This window comes from Anopheles gambiae, chromosome 2 (assembly GCF_943734735.2).
Source record: "Anopheles gambiae chromosome 2, idAnoGambNW_F1_1, whole genome shotgun sequence".
In the NCBI taxonomy this organism is placed as follows: Eukaryota; Metazoa; Arthropoda; class Insecta; order Diptera; family Culicidae; genus Anopheles; species Anopheles gambiae.
In genome coordinates, this window is record NC_064601.1 from 80409003 (window position 1) to 80425640 (window position 16638).

Genomic DNA, 16638 nt, shown 5'->3' on the forward strand with positions numbered 1-16638 from the left:
GTGTGTTAGCGAGCGATTGCAAGCCCGTTATCACATTGCCAAAACGAAACCTAACGAAACTGGTCATACTGGAATCGGAACGGGTCGATCCTAAAAGTTTCACACCTGCGACCAACCCGTATGCACTTACCCCAAGGTTGGGCAGAGCGTTGTGCTAGATGTGAGCAGGCGGGTTGGATAGAAAATGTATAGATGCGGGAAACGACGCTCAAACCCCATCAGCCATCGACACACGAAGCTGACCCAAGGGAGGTCCCTTTAGGTGCGTATCGGTTGGCAAGATGCCTAAACCACTCCCAGTGGTTCGCAGTTTTACGATTCTTTTATTGCTGGCTTCCCTCAGAGCGGGCTGCTTTTTTTTCGCGACGATACGCATAAGGAAGAGATTTTGCTTGCACTGAAGTTGACTGCTGCGAAGGGTATTGATAAAGAAAATATATTTTATTTTTATTTTATGAGCCAAGAATTAATGCATACGACAACTGATAGAGCGTGTGGAGAAGGTAGTAAAACCAAGATTTCCATTTTCGAAACACGAGGCATGTGGACGTTGGAATTGTGCAACGTATTTTTGATTACTTGTAGATGATTTATGCGCATTATATGCGCATGTTGTTACTATCGCCAAAAAAGACTCTGTGCACCTATATAATTTGTTACAGTGCTGATCAAAAATACTTCCAACCACTGACAGTCTCAAAAATATCGCTCCACTTGAACCACATTATAAGAAACCAAATTGAGTGTACCAACGTTTAAGGATTAAAGCCGCTCGACGTGAAGATGGAGTCGTAAAATGTAAAATTATTATTCCCTGTCATGCTTGTTAAAGTGCACGCCACGCAGTGTCACCGCTGATACAGTGCGGGAGTGGTACAGCTCCATTTACACAGCAACATCCGGAAGTGGTATCGCAAGTGCGTAGCGTTCCATGCAGCTACCGTAACAAAACATTCGTTTCAATTATGAATGTTAAAGTGATCACTCATGAAGTGAACCGTCTAGCTTCCGTTTCGGGCACACGTTACGTTCGCAGGCCGGTTGCTGCTGCCCCCGTGGTTTATCTGTAGCAATAGGTCTCGAGTGGGCTCTGTGTCGGGGCAGGATCACGTTTGGCACGAATCGTTATCACCGTACTTGCCCGTGCGCTTACCCGGTGTCGAAGGACGCGTTCCATGAGACAAGAAAGATGAATACTATAAATATTAATAACTCCAGAGGCATCGCTACGGCCGCATGGACGTGTGATGTACCGCGGGGGATGGTAACGTCAGTCTCATGTGCTCACTTGCAAATAAATGTTGGTGCCATCCGCCATTTGTCTGCAAATTTTCATAACCGGAGAATCCGTCGCAACTAGGATGCGAAAAAAGAAAATAAATAAAACAAACACCGCGAGGCACATTCCGGATTGTTCCGGTGGTGTTTCTTTTTAGCACAACGCAACACAACGCTATACAGTGACTGTTGAGATATGGGTTGATAAATTTGATTTGGCTTCCGGTGCTTGGTGGATGTAGCTATCTGGTAGGATTTTGTTTTTTGAGTCCTTGAAAAATGTGTACACAGATACGTGTAAACGTAGAAGGAGTGTGAACAGGATCCCAAGTTCGTGTAAATGAGTTATCTATAGGACATTAAAAATCGTGTTTTTAGTATAATACACTAAAAAGAGTATGTTTTAGAATTGGAAGTAAAAAAAGTATGCAACTATCTATAGGACAAATGAAGTTTACATGTGTTGGAAAAATGTCTTTGAAATTCTGAAAGACAATTGATATTAAACTTGAATTCAATACATATAACCTTATGATACGGTTCATACAAAACTATGACAAAATTAGTTATTGTGAAGTGCAGTTATGTGCAATTGGGGTACGATAATTTTGTAAGGATAACAAAATCAGTATAAAAAAGTTATGTGTATAAGGTTATTTTGTTAGTAAAAAACTATTTAAATTAATCAATTGGATGACATTGGTCAGTCTGGTGGTACAGACGTCAAACCGTACGACTTTATAACGTATTCATCGTGGTTTCAAGCCCTGTATGGGCAAATAATTCATACATAGGAGTGATGACTACCATGCTATGGGTTAACTAATAAGTTGTACTTACTCATGTTCATTAATGGATTATAATACTATTATTGGGGCCCTTCACGATTCTAGTTAGTTTTTTGTATGGAGTTTGACAGTTGGAGGCTGAAATCATGTAAACACTCCATACAAAACCACACAAAAACTAGCCTCCAATTTTCAGTCTAGATTATTCTAGCCTCAAAGCTAGAATTAGATTCGAGTACCTGCTCGAAAACACGGTGTTGGCTACATTTACTCCAAGGTGCATTGTTTTTCAAATCAAATTTAAATATCACTTTTTGACAGGATGGTTGAAAACTTTTACTCAAACAAACTTTCTGAAGGCTTGACGAATACACAAAACACTCTTAAAATCTTCATTCAGAAACAGAAGCGATAAAAATCAGCCTTCTAAATTCATACACCTTGGAATAAGCCCACCAGTATATTATAGTATAGTATACCTACTTAGATAGCTGATCGAAATCTGCTATACGATGCAAACAGCTGACAGGCTGAAATTTCAGCCTACGAACTTAAAACAGAAAGCCAATTGTTGGCCCTCTAAGAAGAATAGAAATATTGTGTGTTTAGTCAACAAAAGTCATCTTATCACAAAAAATAATCTGTATGTATAGTAAATGCAATCAATAGTTACTGCTAGTTCACATTAAAACAAGATTTTGATAAGAATACATTTATTACAGGTCTTTCTATCTCCCTCGTGGTGGCTTGCTCATGACAGAGCACGTCGATGTGACATGGTCCAGTCAACAATCATTCTCCAGGATGCTCAGTCCCTTGCTGCAGCCTGCCATCCATGTAGACCCCGATCTCCGACAGGTCTCGTTTCACCTGATTCAACCATAAGTATCGCTGTGCTCCCTTGCGCCTTATGCCGAAGCGGGGATCGCTGTCGAATATCTTCTTGATGAGACTGGAGTCTGACATCTTCATTGCATGCCTCAGGTATATATTATGTATCACAGGTATATATGATGTTTTAAAAGAAAAAATGTACTTATTTCCAATGTAAAAGATTGCTAGAGTAAAATATAAGTATTTTCGTGAGTCAACAACTAACACAATAATCACAACCATTTGATCCAATCACTAGAGAGCATGTAAAGTATCGCAAAACTTGGCAAAATCATCCAGAATCCTGCCATAATGGAGCCGTCTTATAATGCTGTTCATATTATCCTGTATTTCTTTGTAATTTCTATAAGGCCGTTCATTCGCATTTTCCATTAGAAAGTTAAATAACAGCAACAGAACATGATATCTCTCGGAAAATTCTTCTTATTCGGTACTTTTTAATTGGTTGTTAAATGAATTTGATTTAAATGCTTGCAATGCTACATTTCCCATCTAGTTATTAGGACTCGTCTTATCAAATTAAAAATATTGAAACATATAAATATAAGAACATCTGGCATTTAGCTGCAGCACTTCAAAAGATAGAACACAAATACTGTACTGTTAGTTATATGATTGAACATGATTGGAGTTAATAGTTGTGACTTTAATATATGTCCCATAAATGAAAACACCAAATATATATGTAATCCTTGTTATGATTCTTTCTGTTTTACGGAGCTTAACTGCGGTTCAACACGCCATTTCGGTTTAGGAAATTTTACCGTTGCGTCAACAATATACGACTGGCAATAAAGCTATTTGATTAAAAATCCCTCTAAATTTAACGCCCTCGCTCGCGTCGCAATTGGCTGTTGACACAAATGAGCACTAACATTTTATGCAAACTTCAATGGCAGCAGTATCTCATATATAAACACACACACACACACACACACACACACACACACACACACACACACACACGAAATGGCATTTATCCTTACTGTGGCGATGGCAGGGAAATTTTCCCATTTTGCGGCAATAGACCCCGTCCCCCGCTGGCGAACGATAATGTTGCTTCACGCAATCTAGGCCGATTTAATGATGATAGCTTGAACCGCTCAAGAGAAGGATCGGGCTTACGGGCACATTTGCCACGAATCGTGCCACGGACGCCCTGGAACCTTTTTCGGGCTGATTTAGTTATTGAAACACGATAACACGGGATACACAAAGCAGCAATTGGCGCTGTGGTGGCAAATCCCTACCCTACGATGGCAACGGACGGGAGTAGGTTGCCAGGAAATTAGGTTAATTACAGCTGCCTTGTTCCTGGTGATTGGGCAAAAGGGGAATCACAACTCACGCGCGCACACCGGGAGCATGAGCAAAGGGACTGGGAAAAGGAAATTGTTGTGAGCCAGGGAAGAAACGTTTTTCATTTAAGACGAGTAAGAACAATGCTGACAGACAACATCCGTGCCGTCGTAGACGATCAGTAGCGCAACCTCTTCCCACGCGAATCCAACGCGCCTTTGCCTAATTCGACATTGGACAGCAGTGGACAAGCATCTTAAGCTTTTGGAGTTTCTAATTGCAATGCAGAGGCTGCACGCTAATTATTGGCATATTGCAAGCCTGCCGAAGATTTAGATCAAAGCTGACGCACTGGAAGGAAAGCACGATGTACCAGCTCGCTTCAATGCGATTATAGACGATTCGTGCGCTGCGTCGTTTCTGCCGTCAGCTACGTTGTCACTTCCGTTACCGGCAGTGTCAAAGGCAAGCACGATACAGTTGTTCGCGAGATATGCAAATGAAACGGGCAACTCATGTGCAGTAGAGAGTCCCGCCGGCAGCATTTCGAAAAGCTTCAAGTTTTGCTTTCCTAGGATAGGATTAAGAACCTTGCGCTTCGGCTAGGTGCTAGAGGCTTCGAGGGGCGGGGGTGATGCTTCGTTTGCATTTCATTGGCGATGTCACATGAAATCAAGATAACGCGAAAATGCTTTTAGTCTTATTGAACGGCACTAATTAATATTCGAAACGTGTGAACGGTACGCCTGCCGTCGCACGTTGGAGCACGGTTCGGTCGGATGGGTTACGGTTTGGCCCCATACCGTGCGTATAGATAAGTAACCGCGTGCGTCATCTTAATTATCTTGCCCAAGGCACGCCCTGTCTAGCAGCTAGATTTGTCAGCACGCGGAGACTATTACTGTCACCTGATCAGACCTGATCGAGGTTGCAACAGTTTGGCGGAGGGGTGCGGTGGAAATAAGGGCAATTAGTAAATTTCGTTCGGGAGAATAATGTACGATATTTGAAACTAAATGGCTTAAGATTTAAAAGCGCATTATAGTTTGTGTGAAAATGATGTATACGAAATAAAAAAAGTGGTTTGTTAGTTCGAGTTTTGTTATCAATGGTTTTAGTTTTGAAAGTTTTTTGATGTTTTATATCCAAAACATGCAATATCCAATGTACTTAACATTAAAGAGATTAAAATAATCATGATTGTTTTGTCAAAGTCAACATTTAATTTGTGCTTGATTACCGGCGGTTCTGATGCTTGTAGCACACTTTTTGGACATATAGTAAGACATTTTCATAATCCGCAAAGCTAAAAAGAAGTTTTAATGCCACCAATAATCTTGAAAGAATGACAACTTTGTCAAAAACAATGAAGATACACTTTATATCTTGCATATTTAAATCAGTTACGAATAAAAAAAGGTGAATCATTTCATTTACTACGCCTTGTGCATGTATACAAAAATCCATCGAATTGCATACACACAGGCGTTTTTACGCATGGATCTAATTGTTGAATGTTTATTGCGGCTATTGCGAGCAAAATTAAATGGGTAGATTTTGCTAACTTCAGTTCGTAGCAGAATTTACAATCTAAATTTTTATTAGTTTTCATGCATACTTCATTTCACATATAATTGATTAATCAATCCAGTTTGTTGTGTGTGAGTCCGGGTTTCAAAACAAATTGTTCTTCAAGTGTGTAAAATAAAATATCAGCATGTTTAGCAAATCAAGGATAGCATTTTTTATGCCTCTGTGTTACGCAGGTCATGCAACCTGTTTTGTTTTTGGTTACGAGTCGTACCGGCTCGAATGCTTTGCTGAATGCATCCTATTAAATGTTTCTCAGCTTTCTTGTTCCTTCTTTTTGTCTTATAGCCTGTTCATTTCTTCTGTCACGATCAATTCGGGAGTTAACTGTATCCGTTGCAGCAAAACCGGCGTGCGGAAGACAGACAGACGTGCCAGGGCGGTAGCCAGCGTTCTACCCAAAATGATTTCCTAATGAAGCAATTTGTATTCACATAACTTTATCTTCTGATCATAAAACTGGAATAGAAATATAATGTTACAATGCTATCCACGGGCTGGGCAACCGCAACGCTCAACCTGCGCGCACAGGATGTGTTTGTAAGTGGCCTAGACCGAACGGTTCTAGAGTACGGTCAGGGCACGATACTACCTTAGCTTTCGCACAACCACACGTACGCCAGAGCTCACAGGGAAGTGAAAGAAGCTGCTGCTGTAGCTGCATTTTGCAGGAAAAACTTTATCACCACAGAAACCACCGTTGCTGCCACTGCCGCGGAAGCGAAAACTCTCTCCTGGAGAGGGTTTTATTTTCTGCTTGCACATATTTTTTGGATTTCGTTGTGCTTCGCACAGAACCGAAAACAACGCTAGATTTTGGACAGGGTGGCTAGGTTGATGCCGGTTGAAAGTATGAAAACCGTTTAAACGGTTTGCGATCTCTCCGTACCGTAAACTGCATCGAAAGTATGCAAAGTATGCCTGGCAGCCTGTGGAGCTAAGGGCGGAAAACTATTCGCACACACTCGAGCAGTCGACACATATGGTGCGTCCGGCTTTGGTCGCTTGAATAACAGTTCTAGTATTGGTTCCTACATTCGTGGCGCGCGAGTGCAATGGCGAGCGATGACGGTGTCGGAGTGTACGGTTCCCGGACCAAAGGGTTAACTTTGAAACGGTCATTACTGTTTGGTAACGCAAATTTTGTTACAAAATTTATTCGTCCTGGAAACGACCGGGCGCGTTTTTTTTTTTTTGGAGGTAAATATTGAACAACAATGTATGGCGGTTAAAGTTTAAGTAGTTAGAGGTAGTTTGTAACTCCTCACATTTTCCAATGGTTTAGATGACGATTAGTTGAAAGAGGACGTGTTGAATTTAATGTTTCAAAATGTTGTTGCTTCTTCATAGCATGGTTAAAGTAACATCATGTATTTTTTATCTTAAAAGACATACACTGACCAAGATAGGGCAGATTTTATGAAATGAGCGAAATATAAAAGTCATTTGAATGTTGTGTTAAAGATATTGCTCCAAAGCATAGGTAACAATGTTTCTTCAACCAAAGAATTAAAGGCTTTTGTGATTGATCTCATCACTGCCATAATGAAAAATAAATATTTTATTTCTGAGCTATGTCGGCCTCCACTATTTGAATGAGTAAAACTGCTTTGATGTAATTAAGTTTTGTCGTAATTTTCCCTTCATTTCTACGTTATCAAATATTTATGATGAAGAGATTTGTTGAAGGTTATGAAAAAATGTAGACACGATGTTAGGCCCGACGATAAGTTCTTAACGATATGCGCCGTTCAAAAACACCATGTGGTGTAGTCGAGGGACCATTTATTCACCAAAAGCTAACTATTAACATGTTTTGATAATAAAATGGTAAGACTAACAAACGTAATTGAATAATGACGCCTCGAGACAAAATATTAGCAACTATCCCTTTGGATCCCTCAATATTAGTGGGGCAAAATTTCGATTACAGTAAAACTCAGCATTGTCAATTTTTAAGAAGCCAAGTATTAAATTGTTGAGAATTGACTAGAAAAATAGTAAATTGGAAATTGGCGTTATTTTTAATGAACTTAAAACCATGAGTTTGGTATTTCACAAAAGTTAAATGTCATGATTACAGCAAAGTACATGATAACTTTTGTCGCGCACACGAAAGTGTCTTTCGGAGCAGCAGCTTAAGACAGGCACAGTACACGCCGACTTAAGCACAATAATGAACGCACCAACTGGTTCTTGGCAAGTAATGGCTTCATTAATTTATTCAATTGATTTTATACTCTAAAAATGCTGACCGTCGTCGATCAGCATATTCTTCTTAATCTATTCTTCTTAGCCTATTTTTCCATTTAATCGTTAAACCAGCGCGCATCGCTGGCGCGTTGCATAACATAGCTAGTCAGCATTTATTGACCTAGCAACGCTTTGTTTTTTAAGCCTAAATTGTCGTCAGCGACAACTTTATTTTAAATGTACTTTCTATGACGAGACATACAAGTTGTTAAAAAAAAAATTATTTGTAGACTAACTATTGCTAGAATTATTTAATAATAATATTCACTCGTCTGATTACGTAAAGGATTGGGTTTTATCATCTTGTATCCAAGCAACGTTCAACGTCTGCAAGCACTGAAACTCTGGATCAATTAGCCACCAACCAGTCAGTACACGCTGACCGCTGTCTACCGCGGGCTAATGGTTTATGGCGCTGGGTGCATTTTTATGATCGTTTCGAGTATTATATGAAGAATAATTACTGGCAAACAAACTTGAGACCATTCTTAATTATACTACTAATCCCTCTGCCTAATTCTTTGTGCAGCATCTACGTCCAAAGCAGACCATGGGCTAAGTACACCCGCACGACATCGACGGTTGGCCACACTTCAGCGTAGCCGTGAAGAGCTTCTGCCAATGATGAGGTAAAACTTTCGGTAAGATTAATGGGGATTTTGATTGGATCGTAAATTTTTATGGTTTACAGAACAGATTCGCCGGATTTCGAGGAACGTACGAGGGAAGGACTATATGAGCGCGTTGCCATTTGTTCCAAGGCAAAGGTTCAACGGCCCTTAAAACGGGAAGGATTGCACAGCAAAGATCACTTGAGCGGCAAAGGATGAGCCGTGAGTATTCAAGCTTACTTATCCATCTTTTCACGGAACTGCTGTAGTCAGCTTGAGGGAGTGTGCTATAATAGTGCTGCAGCCCAAGAGTACAATCGGCAGCAGAAACGTTATATTAAAATTTGCTTACACTCGTAAGCTTCGGGGCGAAATGCTTCCAGACGATTCTTTCATTAATGATGCGAACTGAGGATGTGGACGGGTGGTTTTCTAGGAACGTCCAGAAGCCAATTTCCTTTACGAGTAGCTAGTGTCCCGCCCACCAGTGTCGTTATCCCGTATGGTGGTCGGTCATAAATTAGCTCACCCGTATATCAAGCAAACAATTCCTGTATCATTCGGGAAGTGGTGCAGCACTTTTATCAGAAGGCTGTGCGTTACCTTCGGGTCGTATCGTTTAAGGATCAGCGCAAAACAATGCCAAGAACGGAAAGAGAGTAGGTAGGAGACGGAAAAAAGTAAACACCGGAGTAAGAAAACAATCACATCCGGCTTGCAACAGGGGCTGAACTTGGTCCAATTAATTCCAACTGCAATAATAATAAATAAGAAACAATTAAAAGGGCACACACAGGCACAAGTACCAGTGATGACTTCGAAATGGGCGCCTAAAATGTACGACTTTGGGTGTAGTGGCCGATAGATGGGTGTGGCCACTAGGATTAGTAGGTGAAGAACTGCTTAGTATACACTGTACGATAAAAAATGTTTAAAGCATTTTACGTAACAAAGTGAAAATAATTCCTTTTTGAAATAACAAAAAGCTAGGCCTTAAAGTTTCGGATTTTATAAATTTAAATCAAAAAATATGTCAAACTTAAAATAATGTTCTTTTGTGGACTCCAATGAATAATACAACTCAACTAAGGCAATGGAAAGTAATCAAAGTAAATAAGACTTAAAGTTATAGTGTTGCATCCCGTGTAATGTGTGTAGCAATAAATAAAAACAAATCTGTGATTATAACTGAATCTCCCGATCTCATTCGGTCGATAGTGGCCCATTAATAGTTTCCTCTTACGATAACGACATTACTTCTTGCGCTTAGTGCAGAAGATGGGGAAGTCATAAAGAGATTATGTTTATCCTCGCGCGCCTATCACCCGAAACAAAACACACACACACACATACAGAAACGCTAACCTTCCCGAGCCGGAAAATAGATTGGCAGCACGAGTCATACCGCTCACACAAGTAGTGCAGGGGAAACCATTTAAGATAGCGTAATTTTATAGGCATAATTAACTATTATCATATCTAAATTATGTTTGTTTTCTACGCAGCGGGAAGCAGCGAAAATGGGAAATGGGACTCATCAGAAAGGGAGGCGTGGCGCGAGTATTATCTGTGATTGATGGAAACCTCTATTGACGGATAGGGCCGACGGTGCCGATAGCGGTAGCCAAGCTCCATCGACACGGTTTTGCTCTGGTGTGGGGGAAAATATTGGGCGCATCGAGGAGATTAAGGAGCCACCATTCGTTACGGAGCAGCGGTCGGCTGAAAGGTGTCGTGTCCTGCTCAAATTTCAGACCACTGTTGCTCTGCCCCGGTGCCACGGTAATGTGCGGTATCGGGTGGATTTTTATTGTTTTTCTGGCCGCTTTTATTGGCATCATTATTTGCCATGCCTGCGGGTGATGCCGTAGCGATTTGTCTCCGGTTCAGTACCCGATCATTAATGTACACGATGGATGGCTTTGGGAAGCCATCGAACACACACACACACACTACACAAACATACACTCGCACGCACAACACACACTGCAATGAAATCAGGATGACGTTAGCTACGGCAATGCTAAGAAAAATAGGACACATTTTGCATTCCACATGGCCTGCGGGTGGAATGGGAACGACTTTCCCGGTTTACCCGTGTTTGGCCCAGCATTCACAGCATCCCAGGTCAAATAGATTAGGAAATTTATAATTTATTTTTTTACGACTCGACATCTCCAGACCTTCCATTGTTTGTGGTGCGTGTTTGTTGCTGAAGCAGGATCAGGTTGCATGTACGTGCGGAGGTGTGTATGCGGCATTGCCATCCGGCCCGGTTGCTATGTGACTGTCACCCGGGAGCGACCCGACACGGTACGTGTGCTGCCGCACGAGGGCAATCGATCTAATTGCGGCCACAAAAACGGGACAGGGAAAAAGCGGAACAGCACCGGACAGTGATATCGTTAAATTGATTACAAATTGGAAGTTGAAATTAAATTATGGACGAGCCATGGGCTTCCATCACACCCTGCGGCCCTGAGCAGCACACCCTGGATGTAATGGTAAATTGGCCCCTGCCCTTCGTGATTTCCAGCGCTCCCGTCCTAATTGGATCAGATGTTGGATTCAGTGTTGTGCAACAATAGCACAGGCAGATGTTTATGAAAGTTGAAGCAGCAGCAGCAGCAACCTACCTTCTGACGATAGCCGAACCATGCTAGGTTTGTGAATTTTGAGGAAGTTGTTTTCACTTAATCACCGACACTCTGTTTGCCCTTTCCACGAAGCTGAGAGTGGTGTTTCCAGGAGGAAAATGTGTCCTGCGAAATTGTGTCAAAGAATATTCTTCCTGTCCTACCCTCCCCGCTTTAAAAACCACGTGCGATTTTCGGTTCGGGTGCTGAGGTTTGAGGTTTTACGTTCGTCAGCCACTGCTTTTACAGCAAATGTGGCAGGGAATGACTTTTTCTGGAGCTGAGCATCCATATCGGTCGGGGTTTGTCGTTGGGTCGGTAGCCTGCCAACGTCAGTCGACTGGAAAGTGGTGTAAAAAGCCCCCTCTGTCCACCACACTACCACTCTTCTTTTTTCGTTCATTTCCACATCCTCCGACTGCTGCTAAAGTGTAACCGAAAAAAGGATCAAGTGACCGGGACGGCCAGGCTGTCGCACGCATCAGCGGCTCCCAATATCCGTCATAAGAAGGGTCAGCAGAAATTACTTTCAATAATTCTTAAATTTATATCCCACGGCCAGTCCCGCGGCCAGTGCCAAGAGGTGGTCGTCAACTTTGGTCACTGGCAATCTGCTGCTCAACTGAAGGGAAAGTTCTTGCACCCGACACCCGGGCCCACAGAAGCGATAAACAACAATGAAAAGTGAAATGTCACCAAACATTTTGGTCAGCTTCGGGAAGGGGAAGAGGCATTTGGTTCCCGGTTCCGGGTCGGATGAAAATACGATGAAGAAAGTGGACGGACCGCTGCCATTCGGTCATTCCCATTCCTAAGGGTGGCTTCTAGCAAAAGCAGTTTAAACCATGTAACTTACTACCTCTTGCGTGTCACCGTGTCATGCCCATCCTCGTACGCTCGTATTCTTCAAACTTCAAATATCCAGTGGCCAATGTGTACGAGTCGTACGAGCTCATGCTCCCTTTATGCGGCTCCCCGATTCTTTGCCCATCGTTACCGTCCGGGATAGGGGGAGGTTGTTTAAAGAAGATTCCAGTGGGCTGGGCTGTCCTTTTACCCCCGAGGGGAGCAAAATGGGCCAACTTCCGGGAAATGACGAGATAGATTCCGGATTATTTTAGACAAACCCGGAAACCAACACGAGTGGCCTGGAAGATGGGGTTGGGTTTAGTGACAGGAAATGCGGTTGTATTTTATTTGAAATAAATACAGGAAAAATGCGAAAACCGAGAAAACATCGAAAGGGTTTCCTCGGTTGAGAAACAGATAAACATGCATTTGATAGGGCAGAGGGCGTTGGTGTGGGACGAGTTCGTCACGTACATGCGGCGTACATCCAGCCCAAGCAGAAACACATTTATCCTGCACTTTCCTGGGTTCTGCCGCACAATTCCGAGGAAAAGGGTCAAGTGTATATGTGATCAAGGCGACCAAAACGGTTTGGGCGGAGGGGAAGGGGAGGCAGATATAGAAACGATGGGACAGTTCGTTGTAATATTGAAGAAAGATGGCTAGCAACTAAAACAAAGTGTAGTTTACATGCGAAAGGGTGGTCCGGGCAGGTGGGATTCGTCCATCTGGTGCAACCTAACAGAGTTTGGGATTATTATCAGCTACACCGGGTGAGATGAATGGATAGTATGGTTAATTCTGAAGCTTACAGGGCTAATGGTGTGTCGAAATTAACGAGGCGTATGGATGACAAAAGGGTCAATGGCTTTTAGAAAAATAAACGCCTGCCTGTACGCGTACATCATAAACACGTTCGAAATCAAATTATCCCGTTGAATGTATTGACAAATATTTACTCAATATGGTTCAAAGAGCGGTCACAGTAACCATTCATAACCGTGTAATAACCACACTGGCAGTACCTCCGCCAGTACGAGGGGGGAAGGTTTCAATAAGCTAAATTTATTACAGCGTAACCGTGCTGGGATCATTTTACGCGAAGCCTCTCCGGAAAGCCGATGGTCGGCCTGAACAGAGGGACGATTCCTTTGATAGCTTTTGCTGGGCCGTTCCAGAATGGCAGAAACGTTTTGGGGAAGCGTTTTCTGACCACATCCGTACCTCGTCTCGTATTAAGCTGGTATTGAACATCGAACGAACTAATTTCGTAACATCAAACGCCACTCGCCAGCGGAGAAAGGGTTGCTGGTCTCGGGTATCGGGAACCATGAATAAGTTATGATGTCTTGAATAGTTTAATTCACTTTCCGAAGACGTTACACTTCAAACGTGCCGTGTGTACCGTGGGCATGGTACGGGAACTGGTCGGGAATTATCCCTGTCTGAGCCTTGGCCTATCCTGGGGATATAATTTAGAAAACAGACAAATCTTCCTTACCGACTCCATTCCCTATCCCTTGCAGAATGGAACAGGAAAAGAGGAAGGGGTGAGTGTTATTGGGTGGTAGGGTGTAGGTGTGTGTGTGTATATATATTGCGTTACGAATGGACGCATTCCCTCGGGATGTTTTGGCACCATCGGCCAACAACCGGTAAACCTTTGGAACCGAAACAGGATGGATTCGGTATTCGTTTCAATTTTCCATCATCAAAATAAACATTTCCCATATTCATATTCATAGCCCCTTTTAACTCGAATGCCTTTCAGGTCGTTGGGTGGGTGGGGTAGGTTGCGGTTTGCATTGGTTAGAGGGTGATGGTCCGGTCGATGAGAACTAATTGGAATATTGTGAAGAGTTGGAACAGGATATGTCTAGTAGCTGGAAGATGGAATGAGGTTTGGAAAACCAATTTCTGCTTAAAGCTGTATTAAGTGCACATGTATACCGTTAAAAGTTATATTGTTTTTCTATCATTCTAATTGTAATCACCGTAAATTGTAAACAAAAAAAAACATGAACGTATTTTCGAATAAGTTGTGTTCATATTTTCATAAGTTGAATGTAGCGACATTTTGTAGCCAGATTAAGGTGTGTAATTTAGTGTGTAATTTAGGTTTGATAGGATTTAAGGATTTTTAGGATTTAGGATTTTTGAGGCCGTCCACAAAGACAGAGGAAGCGTGATAGGCTCAAATTAAGGTGGCAAGATGGCGTGGAAGCTTCCGCCATCAAGGCCGGACTGGCAGACGAAGGCGCGAGACCGTGAGCGGTTTTGGACACTCCTGAGGCAGGCCAATACCCCAAAGCGGTTGTAGCGCCGGATAAGTAAGTAAGTAATTTAGATTTTTGAGTAGCGTACCATCATAAGATTACACATGGTATCAGCAAAAAAAGCAGACTCGGAGGAGAGGAAGAGGAATTGCTGATTTTACCATCCAATATGTTTATTGTAGGTCCATATCTCTCCTCCGAAAACCGTTTAATTTTATCCAGTTTTACTTAATAATTAGAATATTACTATTTGGAAAATCTATTCATAATCTACAAGCTATAAACAAGTCGCTGAAGATGTTCTTCTTCTTCTTCTTCTTCTTGGCCCAAGAAGTCTGAACGGCAAATTGACGATTTTACTATTCATGATGTGTAATAATAGCATGTGATGAACCTTGCAAAAAAGCCAATATCGAGAATTCGTACCTCGTTGAATAGTCTACGAATAGAAATAAAAAATCATCAAACTTATGAGTGGTTATAACAGGTTTTAAGCAAATGACATTTCAAGAAAGAAGATTAAGATGTAATTTGCTAATTATTCTAACTACAATTTCAAGTAGACTTACCAATGGGCTGATTTAAACGTGTGATTGAAGTATCGTTTGGTAAGAGAATAATAAAATGTGGTCAAAAATATTCCAGTACTTATGCTTTGTTTAGATTTTCCATGTTACTCTTTCTGTTTCTTCAGAATAAGCATTACTTATTAACATTTCTTAACAAGGTCTGTAAATCTGTAAGGAAAGCGTGGAATGTACTTGAAAAATCTTAACATCATGACACAAATTCAAAAAAAAAAAAATCAGAAACATGCAGAAATCCTAGCAATAAGAATAAAACACTGAAAACTCTATAACAACACAGAACTTAGAATAAAAAAACTTGCAGCGAGCGTAGATAATAGAGTTGTAGTACAGTTGCAGAAGTCCTGTGGTTCGGTCGTCTACTCATACGACTCAATATCATGCTCATCATGGGTTCAGGTCTAGAATGGACCGTCCGTAGCAAGGACTGACTATCCGGCTGCGTGGTAATGAATAAGTCTCGAATGCCTGTTTGGATCGGTATGTCTGCGTAGATCGTTATACCAAAAAGAAGAAGTTCCAAATAAAGACCATAAAAAAATTCATTCAGGAATAACGGTCTCAATATACAATTTTTAAATTGTTTAGGGTTTTTATCTGCTTTTATTCTGTCAAGCTTGGTAAATAACGCATCAATATATCGTGGTTTATTAATAACATCAATAAAAAATGTACCCCGCAATTTGCACCACACTGACGTTTCGGTGTGTTGTTTGTGTGTTTGAATCGTTATACCATTCGGCACATATTTCGATTTTGGAGAGATGCATTAAAAATAACCCTCGTTTTGTACTATGACAGGCGGATGAGATATCTGTCATTCTGTATGCATTGTTTGATATTTTTGTCTTCAATCCTCCCACACTTGAGAACCATCCACAGGAATTCGCCTGGAAACTGCTCGGGTTGCAAAACTGACTGGCCCAGTGGCGTTAACGCCGGACAGTTTTATGACGCTTCCTGTTCGGAATGGAAAATGTCGGTCCCACTCAATTGGGGTTGGTCGCCAACGCCAACGCATGGCAGGAGTTGTATCTCTTTTTGATAACGCTTCGAGAAATAAAATAAGCAATGATGCACAGTGGTAAGGTACGGCAGTTCTCGTTCCATGTTCACCGTGAGCGATGAGTACATGAAACTGTGGCATTTCTCTGTTTTTTTTTCCTTTTCCCCTTTAGTGTAGAATTTACTGGGCCAAACGATTGGATACCGGGTTCCTCATACGCCATTCCAGCTGCACCCCATCGAACCGGACGGGAAGTCCCTGTGGAATTCGTGTGGGGCGTAGAATGGGCAGCGCAAAATTTAATCCATTGCTGAGTTTGATATTCCTCGATCGTAATGATGGGTCGTATAAAATGTGTTCGAAACTGCTCCGGTTGAAACCGATGTCAAAACTGTCGATCTATCTTTGACTAGGACTGGGTCGTCTGTGGGTACGGAACGAGCTTGCTGCCTTTTGTCGATCTCGATTCGGCACTTTTTTTTGGCCAGTTAGTCTACTTACTCACACTACAGTCCGTCAAGACTTTTCGCTCGTGAATGGGGCTTGTATGTGCGATTCATGGCACTTATCA